Source organism: Anneissia japonica, unplaced genomic scaffold (genome assembly GCF_011630105.1).
Source record: "Anneissia japonica isolate Jap-2015-1 unplaced genomic scaffold, ASM1163010v1 scaffold287960_len3192837_cov198, whole genome shotgun sequence".
Lineage (NCBI taxonomy): Eukaryota > Metazoa > Echinodermata > Crinoidea > Comatulida > Comatulidae > Anneissia > Anneissia japonica.
In genome coordinates this window covers 2,253,890-2,272,629 of record NW_022712725.1, presented here as the reverse complement: position 1 = coordinate 2,272,629, position 18,740 = coordinate 2,253,890, and the positions used below count along the sequence as shown (strand labels likewise).

At 32.9% G+C, this 18,740-nt stretch overlaps 1 long non-coding RNA gene across 1 annotated transcript in view; it reads left to right on the top strand.

Annotated features, from left to right (window-relative positions):
* Positions 1–5,861: 5,861 nt before the first annotated feature.
* The window catches only part of LOC117108078, a 19,064-nt gene continuing 6,185 nt past the window's right edge, over positions 5,862–18,740 (top strand). Inside the window, exon 1 of the long non-coding RNA XR_004445321.1 lies at positions 5,862–6,022. This is a non-coding gene — a long non-coding RNA (uncharacterized LOC117108078). The remainder of the gene's footprint in view (positions 6,023–18,740) is intronic.

The window sequence follows — 18,740 nt, the reverse complement described above, 5'->3', positions numbered from 1 at the left end:
TAAGAGGTTATATAAAGGGTTTACCGATCATATCGTTATGACATCATCTGAACGTTACCATTCTGATGACGTCATCCTAATGATAGCAGCTTATATTGTGTATATCCCTTGGTAATGTATTATAGTGAAGATGAGTTCCACTTTATTTTAAATTGCCCCATTTATGACGATCTAAAAAGTAAACTTTACACAAATTTATTATTTATACTTTATGTATCTTTCTGTCTTTATTATACTTTTATGTTTAGGTGAATATCAATAAAGAATACGGTATGTAATATGTACACTTGTAACCGCATTGTTATCAGTATCAAATCATTCAATTATTTCTCAAAAAATAAAATATTAAAACCAAGAAAATAATTAAAATTAATTTGAGCATATACACATACATATTGTACCACACACTCGATAACATCCTGGACTAATATTTATAAATGTCGTTTGTGGCGTAAATGCATGTATGCAGTGAATCTCTTGGTTCTAAACCAAAAACAGCAACATTTCTGGTCCAGTAACGTTCAAACTCTGGAAAAGCATTGTTTCAACTTGCCGCTTGGTGTTTCTATACTTCACTGACCCGCCGTCTGTGAAAGTCCCTCCCTGGCCCTCCTTCTATTTTGAACTCCGGGATCCGCCATTGATCCCGCAGGGGCGGATTTAGGGGGTGGGGGTCTTGCCGGAAAGAAAGAAAGAAAAAGAAAAAATTGATCACCCAAAGCGCCTCAGAGGTTATTGTCGGGCGTCTAGAACACTACAATTTAGCGGGGGCATCACCCCTAGCATGGTGGTATCTCCATCGGCTCAACTATTGGTCCCCCTTTCGGCCCCCTTTCAAACATATCTGGATTTGCCCCTGATGCCGTACAATCCAGCTCCAGCAAAACATGCAATAACCTAGTAAATGCTGAAACATCGGGGAATCATTGATAAATACAAGAAAAGTTTGCTCAAAACTTAAGTGACTACAGTTATAAATTGAATTTGAAGAAACGACTAAATAGCAAATTCCGATTTTCGTCGATATTTATCGTGTGGTCTATTAGTAAACTCTCCACATTAACGTTCCATGTCATAATTGTCTCCGTGAAAGTGGTCAAGCGAATGCACAGAACTGTTTCTATGTTGTATTGAGGATGTTTATCCATTAACTTCAACCTTTTTTTTAACACTTCATACTTTGTCATACAATTTAACTACGTATTATTGACAGACTTTACCAACTGACCTCGAAAATATATTTCATCCAAACACTACAAAAGCCACATTGTGTGCATCGTAGAGTAAGCGGGCGTTAAATACTGACGTCATTAATGTTTAGTTGTCTCAATCGATTCGTCTACGTCTGTTTGACGTCGTTCATGCTACTTTATGTTCTTGACATTGTATAATTATTCTTAATTATTCAACCTATAAAATAAAATTCAAAATTATTTTCAATATCTAGGCTTATAGCTATTATAAACTTTAACTCTAAACTATAACATAAAACTCAGTCGCATCACACAAACAAGTAGGATATATACCTAGGCCTATGCCTTACATTTACATTGAAATATTTGATGTGACATGTGATTACTTATAAACGTAGGGGTAAGTATATACCCTGTTTTAGCTGAGAATGAGTAGCAAAAACTTATGTCTTTAATGTAGAATATACAAATGCGCAGATTTCGTTTCACATATTACGATTCTAAATAATGCAACATTCCCATACAATTTAATAACGCAGCAGTCCAGTACGCGGTACAACATTAATTCTAATCAATTTCAATCGTCATCACACTAATGATACTAGACTACCGATGTCTGATGTTTGCATAAAGATGACCACGTTCATATCATATGTGCTTTAAATCGGTCTGCCCATTTGTGTATTGACTTAATAATTAATTGACTTATTCTCAAATGGTTGATATTAAATGCACTTATACAATTAGGTTCAATTCAAGTCGCATATTTTTCTTCTATTCGGTAATAAGCAGTTCACAGAAGTATGGTGTTCATTCAATGCTTTTGAACTTGTCAATCATAATAATACATTTTATTCTGCGACATTGAGAGTGATACTATACACTTGGTAAAGATGATAGTGACCGCCACTGAAAGCTTCTGTACATTACATATAAATGCTGCCTCTTATTTCCTGCACACTAAGAACGAAAAACGCAAGCACAATATCCTGCTATATTTGTAATCTTCAACATCACTATCAACAACAACAGTAACAACAAAATCAAAATCATAGCAAGCATCATCATCATCATTATTTATTATTACTATTATTATTATTATTATTATTGTTATTATTATTATTATTATTGTTATTATTATTACTATTATTAATATTATTATTATTATTTTATTATTATTATTATTATCATTATTATTATTATTATTATTATTATTATTATTATTATTATTATTATCATTATTATTATCATCACTTTTACTTTGGTGGTGAATGTCGAACTGTAATATAGTAGTTACAAAAAGGGAGAAAGAAAAGGAGCAAATCACCAGAACCGGAACAGAGCCACTGTGCGTGTGATGGTTCATCAAACAATAGCTCTTCGTGTAACTTCAGTGTTAAAATATCACGTTAGGTGCAGCGCCGTTTATCCGAGGCGCTAATTTTAATCGTTTACGGCAATCAATATTTCACTTTGTGGTTAGTTTTTACTGAAATTGGCATTACTAATATCGTTACTAAATTTATGTCAACAATAACTATCACTATTTTAAGTCGTATTTTCTGTCTCTTATACACATCTAGATGTGTATAAGAGACAGGATAGGAAGATGTTATAATAATCGTATCATGCATAGCTTATCAACGAAAACTCCTTTATGTAAGTTACATAAAAACGGTGTCTCTGATGGGATTTGAACCTGCTACCTCTCGCTATCAGGCGAGTGTCATACCCATTAGACCACGGAAACCTATATAGGTGAAGATCTAACACCCAAGCGCTTTTTCTCACTGCCTGTTAAACTAGAAGAGCCTATAGGTCGCAGCTGGGAAATCTTAGTAAATACTGTTTAAATCAAGTTTCTGCGTAGCACTGTAAACACAATATAAAGAAATAGAGAAATAATAATAACAGTGGAACATGTTGTAATAATCGTATCAAGCAAAGCACATCAACGAAATGTTCCTTTATTTTAGTTGTATTAAAAAAATCTCTAACGGGATTCGAATCTGCAACCTCTCGCACTCTAGGTGAGTTTCATACCAATTTTGTGGAAGTAAACTTACAAAAATGATCTTACATTATATCTAATGTAAGGCAACTAAAGATCATCTATATTTTATTATGCATTAGAATTTTCCTAATCAGCGCCTACTTATATAATTTTTAAGGCGTCAGCGTCCTCAACATAATTTTATGTATTTTGCTTGTCATTGATTTTCGGCTCAGATTCCCGTTTTGCTTGGCAACACACGGTACATTAAAAACATATAATAGAAAATGGACGAATTATGTCAGAAATCAGAGATGCCCTGAAGGAAGCCATAGTAGAATCAAAAAGATGATGAAATATGATAACATAGCCAAGTAATGTATGCACATAAAATGTGTATTATTTTCATCAAAATTGATCACCTGCTTGTCAATACCTGATGTTTATAGGCGTCGATGGTTCAACTATTTGAAAAAAAAAAAAAAAAAAAAAAAAAAAAAAAAAAAAAACCTCAATCGTCCATTGATAAGATTTCGTGATTTTCGTCTAAAAGACGTTCTTGGGTTTGAGCTTACTTACCAATAATAGAGTTTCTAAAAAAAATCCGCTCACAGTAGTACAGGAAGAAAATGTCTGTATTTAGAATATCAATTTCGTTATGACGCGCGCATTAAATCTTGTTTTGGTTGTTCAGAGAGGCGCAGACGATCAAGATCCTTTTAGATAATCTGATTTTCAGGCTGAGAAGACATAAGTGCAAATAAGTTTGAAGAAATCTTTATTCCGTAGATCTTTACTCGAGTAAACACTTATCCGCAAAATATCAACGCACTTTATAAGAAGCAAATTCACAAAAGCCGAATGAAAATGATCAACATGATTGAAAGAATTGCAATAGGGCACGCCTCTTTTTCTAGTTTAACACACCATGTCTAAAATAACCACTATCTAAGATTGTATTACGTTTACATTTTCAGGCCCGAATGTATACACCTGTCCATTTAGAAGTTGGTATTCAGCAACACGTCGGTTTCTATGTTGACTCAGATGCCGTCATCCCCCGATGGCTTCTCATGTATTACATTTATTTGCAATGTAAATATATTCATACGCATTGATAACCCATTCACTTTATATAGGGACCAAACTATTGGTATACATTGTCATAGGCATGTATCATAGTGGTAAAATGAAGGATTTAAATTGAAATTCTGTATCTAGATAATGAAGTTGGTACTATTTTGCATGTTAATGATGTTATTATTAATAGGTTATTAGTTTTTACTGAAATTGGCATTACTAATATCGTTACTAAATTTATGTCAACAATAACTATCACTATTTTAAGTCGTATTTTATCACATTTCCTATTCTGAAAACCTTTTGCTTCTTTCTGTTGATTGGTAATCATTAAAATAAATGAATAAATCAATATACACGCACACACTTGGACTTTTTCGATATGGACATATTTCCCAAAAAGCTTCATAACACTACGCAAATAAACTGATTCTTTACAGTAAATCATACAAAATTAAATTAGGTTTGGAGATTAGTTACCTTAGGGATAAATATATATGTTAACTATTATTTCGAAGAAAAACGGCAATGCTTCTCTCAACCATCATTCAAAATTTACTATTGAAAATATTTTTACTAAGGCATCGCATCTCTATATTCTACAGGTACCTTATTTAGGAGTAAAAGTTATTCATCATATCTTGTTTTAATGACAAAATAATACATAAATATTGGTGTTTTTTTTACACCTTTAACGGTTTGTGGTAAAATCTAATACGAATAATAAATAACTTCTTAACTTAACAGGAGACACATATCAAACAATTTAATTTTTACTAATTAATATTGATTACTAGCAAAATTATGAAGGAATACTAAACAAGGTACGGTATGAGCGGCATTACTTTTGCATCTTGGTGAGGAAAATAAGTCATCATTAGATAATAACAATTATCTATCGATTAAATATACGGTACTTCTCATTATCTTAAACCCTGATGATGACGGACACAGTAGCATTTTATGAAAATCAATTATTGGTTCATTGGATTGAATATATGTCTTAGGCCTAATTTTAATTTTTCTTGGTTACATTATTCAAGACTTTAATTGCCAAATTCAAAAATTATTTTAGAAGCTTAAGACAATTTTTAAGGCCAATTTTTACATTCCTATAGTTATTATTTTAGCAAAAAAGTTCACTCGGTTTGTCGGTGATTATAAAACAAATCTTAACTTGTTTCAAATATATTATTTAATAACATCTAATATAAAAGAAAGTTCCATTCTCGTTAAATTATTAATTACCCGGACACTTGGTAACGCGCCCATTGCCTATTAAGATGATAATATTTTTACATTCGATATTGTTTTATGACAACAATGCAAAATATTAATAATCGATATGTGTGAACGTCAGTTCGGAAAAGCGTTGTTTTCATTTTAATTTTACGAGTGCCTCCGCATCACTAAAGCTTTTAAATCAAGGCAATTACAACGTCCAGTGATAACGTCTTTATTCATAAAAATTTACTTGATGGCTTCCTGCTAAACGTTCACCATTATAACTATAAGACGTGAATAACGTAATTTAGTAAAGTTGATAAGCAAATTTCATCATTTATCGAATTGATTGAGTGGGTTTTGTAAATGCGGACTGAACCATTGTCGTGGAAATATAATTCAGGTGCTATTTGCTGGGCATTCATTTAAAGCCAGACGTAGAAGCGAACGGAGGTGAATCAGACATTGGAAACGCAACACGGGAACCAGGACTCAAGTACATCGAGTAAAAGGAACAATCGGCTGTATTGCGGTAAGTATATTGCCATTCATTTGTTCGGCTACATAATTAAGTACAATTTATTACAATGAACATTTCAATCGTAGTATGAAAGGTCAATTATTTTATTTTTGCATTTAGATTTATCAAATAATCAAATAGTAAGTTTTAGGAATAATATAACTTGGCTTTGTTTTTGTTGTATATAAGAACAGCAAGTATATACTGTGCTGTAAATTGCATTTCATATTCTTTGATTCCACTAGTAGTAATTTTTACTAAATTTGTGTTACTTGGTCTTTATATAGAACTCAGTGTCTCCCGGTACACTTCGTTTTTGTTTTGTGAACTTTTTCTTTCTAAAATGTTAAATAACTTTCTGTGATACGCGTGTAACATCCGTTCATTTGCAATAATGATGTATTACATGAGTCAAGCTCAATTGAATGTCAGTATACTGTTATTACAAATATGACATAGGCCTAGCCCTATTTTTATAGACTTCTAGAAAAATTTAAAAACCCATATATGTCCATTATGATCAACCATTTTAGCACTAATTTACACCAGCTACTTAATTAGTTACCAAAACTATAAGTCCTACTGCAAATTGAATTTTAATTGAATAGATTTACTTTTAATCGGAATAGATTGATGGCTGAACTAGCGTGTAACCCACTTGTATATCACCTGTCTGGAATGATTCGATCACATTATACGCTGCCAATTAAAAAACTCCCTACGGATCATACCCTGTGGAAAGTGCCCATGATCTCTAAGTTAATTAAACGCCAACGTTCTCGTTATGATAATCACACACCATTGAAACGCGAAAAAAAAATCATTTGTGTCGGTTTGGTGTGATAAAATCTATGCAAAATTCAACCATACATATATCTGAGAGAGAGATTGATTGATGGTAGAGACTTATTTCAATGTGGGGTCTTCAGCAATAAAAGAATAATAATAACTGAGTATAAGAAACACATAAGTATATAGAAAATACACGAGGTAGAAATTGAAAGAAAGGAATACCGGATGTTTTTTACCATATTTTTGTGTGTACTTTATTAGATAGAGAGTCATATAGTGGGACGACCAAAGTCACTATTCGAGACTGTCAACAATAAACTATAAGCAAGAAAATAGCCTAATAATAATTTTTTTTTAAATTATACAAATATTTTTTCTAACGTTAAAAGTTGAAAACACAGAAGCGGTAAAAATGTCCTAGCTAAATTAAAACAAAAATTCATTGAATATAATTTGCGTGAACTATGTTTAGTACGGTATTACTTAGTTGCAACGATACTTCTATTACCGTTTTGAATTAAAAGTACAAAGGAATTATGTAAAATATTTAGTAATCCAACGCCTAAGAAAAGAAAGACCTTAGGAGACTGCGAAATAAAAGGAAAATTAGTCAATGGGCATGTCTCAGACGAGGAAAAGTTGAGGATAAATGCTTTCCAAAGACGTGAAAATTCAATCACCTCTATTAATCATAACCAGAATATATTTATAGGTATAATTTATTAAATTCATGTTTTAATTATATTTAAAAATACATAATAAATACCGGTATAGCATACAAAACTCTGCCTTAGTCCAAATCAAAATATTTTCCAAACAATAACAATTTTAAACTAAATAATACTAATGGTTATAGTAAAATGCAAAAAGCTAAAATTTAGGCACACACCGACATATTTACCACATTCTAATACTCTGCTCAATATTTATCCTAAAAAACTTTACTGCCAACCATTTACGGACATCAACTATACGCCCGTGTCCGTAAATGGTTGGCAGTCAACCATTTACGGACATGGACATACGCTCATGTCCGTAAATGGTTGACTGCCAACCATTTACGGACATGGGCGTATAGTTGATGACAGTCAAAAGTTTCTAATGATAAATATTGATAACAGTAGTAGAATTATGTGAAATATATAAATGTAATGGGAAAAAATATTTAGGCACTGGTGTTCGTATACCTACTAGGGACTCACTAATACCCTCTGGTTGAAAGAGGAAACCGTAAAAGTGCCTTGCACAAAGGTCGAACCTCTAAACTCGCAACCAATGAACCAACCACCCGCACATTAAATTTTGTATCTTCACCCCAGTCCTGAAAATGATTTTGGAAAGACAATGATTGCACTAATTGCATATGGGCCCTTATACACTAAGGGTAAGTAGCGTATATCTTGATGCCCCTCATGTACTACAATCGATTTTTAAATATCCACAATAATTTCTAATCTGACAGTTAAAGCGTTTCCATATTAAAAGGTCGTGCATTGACGCTGACCCTCAGCGGACATTATTCACAATTTATGTTGCAGCTAAAAACTGCACCGCGAGAAATTGTTCTTGACGTGCTGAACACGGAATCGATTACGTGCCACAGAACGATTCCTCGGCACGATTAAAGAAGCGTTTTTTATGGGCCCCGATTCTACTATCATAGGAAATGGTTATTTTAAAAGAATCGTTTCCTAAAAACCGTTTTTCTTAGCTGGTAGATACACACACTTAGATAAAATATTCAGTCATTATAGCATTGTTTCAAAAATCCTTGTCCAAATATCTTACCCGTCTTAAACTGCCTCCTCTTCGTTTCAAGAACCTACCAAGACCGGACAGCAGTACTGCTCCAAAATTATTACTAAAATGCAGGCCGGTCATAAATGAGGGTAATTTCCTACGCAGGTAAATATCACGTAATAATAACGTTGCAGTTTGGTATTCAAACCTTTTTTTAGTATCAGGACGTAATCTTTAACTAATAACGTTGCAAACGCTACTGCAACGATGTGTTAACGTTCTTTTCTGACATTACATAACCACAATATTCACCACGTTCAAGAATGTTACAATGATGTTTTTTGTTTGGTTGGCAAAGAGTACATTTGTGGGATTAGCAATGCCATTACATTTGGCTTCTCTCTCCCCGTGAAATATTATTCGAATTGTGAACCCAACAATTTATAACAGTCAACACATGTCAATCTCAAATAATAAATTGAGGTTTTCACACTGGCTTTTCCATGTTAACCTTACGACTTCTCATAAATTTGTTAGATATGAGCCTCAATTGGTTGTTTTCGGCACATCATTTAATTGATTGCAAATCACATTTTAGTATTAGGATCAATGACCCAATTGCCAACACTTCTATAAAAAAAAACATCATCTGTATAATGAGCTATTGAAGATACTGTAATACGATTTCAAACTGTAAATAGAAAAAATACCTGATCCGTATTTGCATTATCTAGTATGCTTTTACACATTAGATTTTTTGTTTAGTCATAACATTAAATACATTAGAAACAGACGTAATTAATAAGTACATATAATAGGTAAACAATCAAAAATGATTTCATCCATGGAATTCTTTATGATTTTAAGTTAAATTAATTTTTTATGACTATCTGAGATAATATGAGAATATGGAAATGTACCTGAAGAATACGGAACATATGGTATATTTATATAATATATTAAATATATTATATAAGATGTGTTACACGTGAAGATACATACGGTATTATATATAAAATCAGTTGCTTTAAATCGGTGACATAATCACTAATATCGAATAAATACGGTACAGTTGTTACGATTTTCTAATTTCCTAGAGTAACATAATGCATATGTATAACACCCCCTGATCTTTTCTTGTGATATCAAGTTGAAGCTAGAATGACAATATTTTAAATTAAAGTTAAAGTTAACAAATTCCAACCTCTAGAAGGTAAGGGAAAGACTAAGATCTAATGTGATCGATTGCAGAACTCTAAATCACTGATGATGTATTTCAAACCTTATAAATATGAATGTTGGAAACTCTTATTAGAGAGGTTTCGCACGCGAACGAATACGTGTACGCATACGTTTAGCTATCCGTAACGGTTCGTAGCTGTTCTGTGATTTTCGCAATCACAGCGCAATTCAAGCGTAGCCTAGGCTAGGCCTAGGGTTTACGGCATTCTGGCTTATTATACTCTATTCTCTTCTCTCATCATGCTTCTCAAAGTTTTATTAGTATAGGGCCTATGTATGGTTTTGGAAATTGTAGCCGAAAATACTTCCTTTGTTGCCCAGAAGTGTTGGTTATTTTGTAATAGGCTCTACTGTTTATGACCCAAAGGTGCCTTGCTGCAAGAAGTAGGCCTAGCCTAGCCTACACAAAATCCCGACACCACCACCAAGGTCAAAGCACCGACGTTTTGATACCCCAAAATGAGACGCATCCTATCGTAATTTGCTGCCTTCAAATGTCACAAAAATGGCACGTACGTATTCAAAGATACATATATTTTTTACACTTACGTAAAATGTGAAAAAACAAAGATCCTACTAGAAATTCACAATTTGCCTACGCGTTTCTCACTTACGTGTAGTGAACGTCAAAATGATGACATATCCGTCACACTAACCGTACGCGTTCGCGTGCGAAACCTCCCTATTGTTGGAGTTATGGCGCTTAGGTACGATGACTTAAATAATGTAGACCTATCGAAGTTTTTTTTAATACGTAAATAGGCCTATGTTCAACCGATGAAGTACAACACCCGATTGGTAAAAAGTAACTATAGGTGTTGATGGATAACCAACTCTCGAGTACATTGACATTACTTATTATTTGGCAAATATGCAAATGCCTTCACGACCTGTTCCTGGATTCACTGATTACTTTTAATGAAATCACTGATTCTCAACTAATGGATACATTGAAATCAATTCAAGTCTCAGAGATACCGCGCAAAATTAATGCTGGTCGTATATCTTCTGCGCAATTCAATCCACTTAGATTAATCAAAGAGGTATAAATAAATATCTTATGCATCTCTTGATCTAGCGTGAAGCTTATGGATAGGACATGAAATCCTACAACCGTGAAAAATTTAATTATAGTGTGTACTCATTATCAACTGCTTGTACTAAGATAAATTTCTTCTATATCATTGTGAAACAGAATCGTAATAATTTACTATGAACATAAATTTTTAGCAAAGTAAACTCAGGTAAGATGATGATATTTACGTTAATAAATTAAATGTCATAGAAGAGGTGTTGATGGATGGGGATGTCTATGAATCTCCACGATCATTCATAATGTTAAAGTACCCACATCTCGTATTTTAAACTGCTTTTAATAACTCCCACTAGGCAGTATGTGGTGTAACATGAAGAGTCGATGTAGGACACATTTTAGCTTATACGTGAAATATATATTGAAAAAAAGTCACAAATAAAATTCTTAAATGATTATATTAAGTTTTTTGTTACTCTGCTTTACTTTTTCACATATGTTCCGAATGCTGGTACACTATTTCAGTGCCAAGTACCCCAACATAGATCTTGTAATATATCTCATTGTGTTAAATTTTGCTTTTATTCGACTTTAATGCATTTCTTTCTTATGGTGTCTGTGGTTATGTTGATAAAACTAACTATACATTCTTTGATACTCAAGCTCCACCGACTGAGTATATCGAAAATCTAGGATCAGCTATTTAAAGAAACGTATCTTAAAAGGATCAAAATTATTGTGTGACGTTTGAAAAGACAACTTTGTACGCTTTAATTAATGTATTTTATACTCCTAACATGCATTTTTAAAGCCGTGTGGTCACCATTTTCACCAATCAATGTACAAGGTTACTATTACAATAAATGGCGAAGAACCTAGAATTAGGTATATGTAAAAACAATGCTGATCAACCGACCCCGATTTCTAAATGCACATGTGTTAGGACAACACAACACTTGTTGGCCTAATTATTATCGCTGCAGCACAGTAAATTACTAAATGAGTCACAGATATTCTAAGAATAATATTTTTATCCAAGACAAATGTTTTAACCTGACGATATATTAAATAAGGATTTCAGCACTGAAGTAATTTCACGATACATTTGTACCGTTTGTCTATACCTCGTCGTTAGCAATTTCCTGAGTTGAAATTATTTAAATAGTCGAATTAATCTTCAAAATTATAGTCACTTAATTTTTGCACATCATTTGGAATCTGTCATCAATGGGTTTTTAGTTCACGATTTAAATATTGCGTTATTGACCTCGTTTTCTTTCTAATAAATACGTCAATCAATCCCAGTATGATGGTAATGATGTTTATTATTTCATTTTGAATAAACATAGTGGAAACTATTTTATACTCCACATAGATATTTACAAAATATTCGTATTAAAATATTTTAGTTAATCATCCCCGACTATCATTAATTAATTTTTCACTTTTTCTGCTACTGCAGAGGATTTTTTGCTCTATTGTTTTTCTTCTGTCCTGTTTTCTTGTTTGTTTCATTTGGTTTTTCTTCCGCGGTACTTTGGTCACATTGCACTGTTGCTATAATATAATATAAGAATTTATAAAGCGTCAGTTAAACGACCGAGGTGCATTATCAAGTATAACTCATAAACAATTGCCTAGTAAAATATTATGTCATTTTGTATAACTTTTATATAATAAACGATTTAATTAAAATATCATGACAACGGAAATAACATGATCAATGTTGTTTCAAGTGTTTCAAATTAATTAAAGCTAGGTTCAACCAACACATTCGTTAAAACGCATAGGCCTACACAAATTTTTTTGCACTCAACCTTGATGAAACTTCCAGAAAGTTGGTTGTCACAGCAAGTTTTCTTATAACAATTGAAGAGTTTGTAGCTTTTCGCCAAAAGGTATAAAAACTAAAACATTTCTTCCACATGTGGTTTTTAAGTCATAACCCAGTTGCTTTGTAGCTTATTATCATTAATACAGTTTATTCAGTGGCAATGCTTCGTTAGGCTCAACCTACCGTGCCTAGACCATGGAACAGAAATTTTAGTATGTCTGTATAACACCACCAGTAAATGTTATTTTATTTGTGTTTATACCACAAAGACAAAATAAATAAACGAAATACGTAAGTAAATAAATATTTAAACCAAACAGATCCAAGGAAACTTACATACACAGAAAAAAATCACATTGGATTGAGTTCTGTGGTACGTGGTTAGTACTATATTTCAGCACCAGTCTTGGTAGCAGAAACATTTTCTTTTTAAACTAACACCGTGAATGACTCACAGTTTCACCGATTCACCATCAACACAAACCCTTAGTTGTACAGTAACACAGTGACGTCGTAATTTAAAACTACAGGTATTATTTCAATGTGGAAAAGCCAAACTATCTCTTTTACAAGCAGCGATAATTACTTTATTCAATCATATATTATAAACTGGGGGACTGCATTGGAAAATAGTAAATTGTAAAAACAAAACCTCAAAGGAGATGATAATATAATTAATATTTAATAAATAGGCATATATAACTAAAAATACCATCCTTTTGGAGTTTTTCGGGTTTTTTTTATTTAAAATATGACAATAAAGTGTATCTAATAGCCGTTTTTGAAGATCTTTGCGATGTAGTGTTTAATAAGTATACCTCTGGCATTATATTACCATCTCTCTGATTTTGTTTGGAATTATATATATATGTATATATACACATATATATATATACATATGTATCATCAACTGGTCGAACTTTCTCAGTCTTCATCGATTTTGGAAAGTTCCACGACGTTCTTTTATTGCTGCCAGTAGGTCTTCTTTAAAGTCCGCTGCCATCTGCTTCTTGAAAGAAGTCCCATGTCGTCTGCATGTAATGAACTGGCTAGCGAATTACATTACCCCTGCATGAAAGAAGTTTTATTGACCGTGGTATTTAAACTATACTTTCAATATTTAAATTGTGAGGTTCACATCTTACAGCTTCTTCTAATGGTTATTTTTGTTTAGTGAGTACAGTAGGCATAGACAAGTTGAAAACTAAAACAGGCTCTAGGCAAAGGATAATCAGAAATCAGAAATATTACATGTGATTTGTTTATATGCTCTTCTTATTCTAGTGTTTAGTTTTCTTTTGATAAATTATATGCAAGTTATCAAATGAAAAATTGTCGGCTTATTCCCGATAACTCTCTTTTATTTTTCTTTTATTGATACATTGACACATTATTGGCAAACAGATTTATCATTTTAATTAGTTATTTGTACTATTTTTCACTTTGGCATATTTATAGGCCTATTTGATGCGTAAAGTCGTAAGTAAATCATTCTGAATATTTTCGAGTTCGTTTATATTTGAAAGCGGTGTTTTATAATGAAACACATAATTGGCGCTTGCAGTGACGTGCGTGATCGTCCAAATTACATAAAGTTTTAATAAGCAACTTTGGACGCAGTGCCTAGCTATGGTAATATGCAATAGTTATCTATAGTTATGAGTTGTTGGCATGGCTTTTGATCTGTTCCGAAATATGAATGCCAATTTCTATACTACCACATTCTAAACAATTTACCAACACATTTAACAATTTGAAAAAGTTCCATTTTATTAAGCTATCGATCTACAGTAAAGGAGTAATCATTCGTTTTATGTTTCAATATTTCATCTACTTTATGAAATTGATATTACTTGACCGTCTCGAATTACGAGAAGACTAGGTACAAGTATATCAAAATGCTGTCTATGAATTGTCCTTCTCATCGCTGTCCTTTCTCTTGTTAAGATGGTTAAAAATAATTCATGTTTTTTTCGATAATCTAAGATTGTGTTGTTTGCACTCTTCTTGCATGCTCATCTTACTATTTGACGACTGAATTTAGCTTAATAACAAAGGGACTTGATCAAGTTTTCGGTTTCTTGGTAATTTAAGGGAGAATCAATAGAAATCGATTAGGCTATAAAAGGAATAACTCACTTCTGTGTATCATGATATACAGGCGTATGCGTACGGCACTATATCAATTTCTGTTCAACGGTTGCCTCTCTTTACAGATTGACGTGTAATACGAATCAGTGCAGCTACATTGAGGGGAATAATGTAATATTTTGGCGAGATACCTTCACTCTTAAACGCAATAGCTTTAACGCAATAGCAATTATACAAAATGAATACTTGGTCGACGGCGATAATTAGTGTATAGTGCAACACACACGTTGTGCCGTCCGAACGTCGGCCGATGAATACGTCACATTTATTGGCGACGACTGAATGGTGGCCGATCGTCTGCTGGATTATTAAGTTGTGTAAATATATAGCATTGCACTGCGTCGGCTCAGGCTCTCTGAATTTCCAGTGGCGGATCCATGAATTTGAAATATAGGGGGCCCAGAGAGGGACTTTCACAGATGAAGGGACTACACTACCTCAGCCCCACCATGGCTTGGGCTGAGGTAAGAAAATTTATGATTATGGCACCTCTAGATGGCCGGAAATGGCATTCTTAGACTCAAAAGTTGAGTAGAATCTTTTTTGCTCAATTTTTGTTTAAATTTTGAAAAATTTAGTGTTGGGGGGGGGGGGTTGTGGTGGAACCAGGCCGGCTGGGCCCCTTTAAATCCGCCACTGGTTGACTATAGTTTGCTGAAATTGTTACAGAGATTTAAAAACTCAAATCATGTGGGACGATTCTGACTGTTTAAATCCAATCAGAATATGCGTATGAGAAGAATCTATATTTAAATGGGACGAATTTTCTATAAAATTGGTTGAAAAGTCCATAATCAATTAATGATCAATTAACCTTGTTGTGCCTCACTGCTAAGACATGCATCTCCTACACATAACAATAAGATAGAATTAGAATTTTTTTCAAAGATAAATTTGTTTGATGGTTAAAGCCCAGGCCTATAACCAGGATCTCCCATGACAGTCAAAAGCTCAAGAGGGTGAATAGGCGCCCTGGTTGGTTAGTGGAGGAGCTTATATGAGATTTAGAGGGCAAAGCCCCTTTTAGCTGAAGCATTCTAACATGCAAATTCAATCGCCATTTTGATAGTTTTGATGCAAGTGAGGACTTTTATTAGACAGGGGCGGATCCAGAATTTTTCAAACGCGGAGGCACAACATAATTCAGAATAGATAAGTGCGACCGTTAATTTCAATATATGCCTTGGAATTTTAAAATTTAGTGGAAAAACCCACCCCGTTTTTCCACTAAATTTTAAAATGCCCCTACTGGATCCGCCTCTGCCAGAAGTAGGTTTCTTCGAAAATGGGGCTTGGCCGAATCATAAAACCTCTGTTACAGACGCGAAGTCCTGGAAAGAATACATGAAGCTGTTGTATTTGTTAAGAATCGATGTTAATTGGATGATAATAATATATTGTAGGCCTCTAATAAACAATTTCGTAGTCCGAACTGCACATGCCCGTGTCCAAGATACATTAAGCTATGTCGTGCGTATATGTGTGATGATGACATCGACTGACTTAATATGGGCATGTACATTAATATGGGCATGTACAATTCAGACTACGAAATTGCTTATTAGAGGCCTACAATATAATTTGTATTCCTGATTTTCATTATTATTTGTCTGTTTAGCACTGAAGTATTATAGTTTATTACATACCATAGGTCATTCGGAGTTTCAGGCTTACACTAATTCCCTCTATGACAAGTGTAGGTAAAACGTCGACTGCATGTGATTTGTAGCAGGGAATCCTAAATAATTTGTTATTCCTAAATAAATGTCAGATCAACATTACTGTACCGTCTACAGCAAACTTGTTAGTAATACCATATTAACTTTAGACAAAAATTACATTTCAGACGTCAAACCAAGTTATAGTAGGCCTATATTAGTTCACAATATACCAACTGTGAATTTAAATGATTGAAATGAATTTCATACTTTTGAATGTTGGTACTGTGGGATTTGAACCTGCAACCCTTCCGCTATCAAGGAGAATATCATACCCATTAGACCACGGAAACCTAATAGGATCAAAATGGTAAATTACAAAAAAAAAAAAAATCCGGAAGGATGGTAATATTATGTTATTAAATCAAACGAGTTCTCAGTTATCAACTTGACAACTTGACAAAGGTTGATAACCGAAACCGTTTGTTTATTCTATCTAATAACTATACCTGGCAACACTATTATCATCTCTTTGGAGTTTCTTGTATATTTGCGGTAATAAAATTCAGATTTGATCAAGCCCCCACCTTTATACATAGAAAATACTATTTTTTTTGTGAATATATTCATATTATGAGTAGTACATTATTTCGATTAGTTGATGTTCTGTTATCTAGAAGGCCTATGGAGGAGAGTATCAGTAAATCTTAAATAGTGTCTTGGTTAACAGTATGCAACGTTGTTTGCAAGACCTCTGGTTTCATTCAAAGTGTGTATTGCTTTTTTTAAAATTATTATTATTATTCATTATCTTCTAAGATTAGTTTACATATGGGAAGACGTATTCATAATGGATTTTAGGGTTCAAGAAAAATACATAGACACTCATGGAGACACTTGATCCGTAGAAATGTAGACTCAAAGTAAAAGAATATTGATATTGAATATTATAACATGAGTGAAAAAACATGGTATCTAGCAAAAAAATTAACTAGGTTACCATAAGATGGGTAAATCGAGAGATATTTTTTAATGAAAATGTAAGCAGAGAAGGCAATAGTACTCGACCTATTATAAGTTGGAACAAGCGCATTAATGTCTGTAAATCGTGTTGAATAACCTGTGGAAGACACGCTACACGTAGATTAACGCAGTCATTGTGATTAAACATGGATGTTCATAGTAATCTCTAGTGCTGTTTAAATACCTTATGAAACCAGGCGGGACAGCAAATACTTGAGAGAGCGAAACTAGTTTAGTGTTCTCCTTATACAGATATTATGATAACACTCAACCGATTATATAGCCTACACCAATCCAAGTGAATTTGATGCAATTAAAATATTAATAAGCACGTGGGAGTAGGGTAAATCAGGAGTTATCAAAATAAGAATGGTCAATCATTACAAGAGCATGTTGGAGTACACTAAACAAAAATTGTGGTACTGTGCGGTAAAGGTTGTTTTTGTATAAAACTGTTTTAAAAAATCCGTATAATTTTAGTTGTATCCCAAAAATTATTCAACCGCATTAAAATAGGTTTTTGATAAATGCCATCCTTCATTTTCATTTTAATAAAAAGGATCAAAAAGATCAAAATGTTATTCACTAAGTTTCTGAAATAGATTGGACATGGTTGAGTGTATAGAGCAATACCATAAACAGCGCAATAAAATGTAAAAATAGCAAAAAATAGGAAATATCGATTGTATTGATATAACAATCATCGTCGAGTGAGTCACTATATAGGCCTATTTATAACATACTAATAATACTATGTATTTCGTATAATATATAAAAAAAAATAATGTAAAAGAAACAACCAAAAACTTACTTCTGGAACATCAACATACACATGCAGATTAAAAAAATTAACATACGGTAATATTACAGGCTTTTAAAGTTTTAAATTAAATGCTAATATTCAGTTCACGAAACAGAGCTCAAAATTAATAATAACTGAAGTAGCAAATGTAGGCTAAAGAGTTAATCAAATAGATAAACCGTTTTGCTGATATCTTAATTAATGTTTTTGATAAATGTGGTTTGGCTGTCAGCATTAGGCAGTTTTCGCAAGCTTAACAAAACGATAACGAGTACGGTTACGTCATCAACTTTTTAGACAACCATTCGCCTACCGTAGCATATCTGTTGCAACGTAGGCGATTCGTGCCTTTTTGAATGAATCTATAGAATGTTTATTTCTAGATGAATAATTAATATAATATATGTAAATAGATAATGAAAAGAAACAATGTCATATATATTATACTATATATA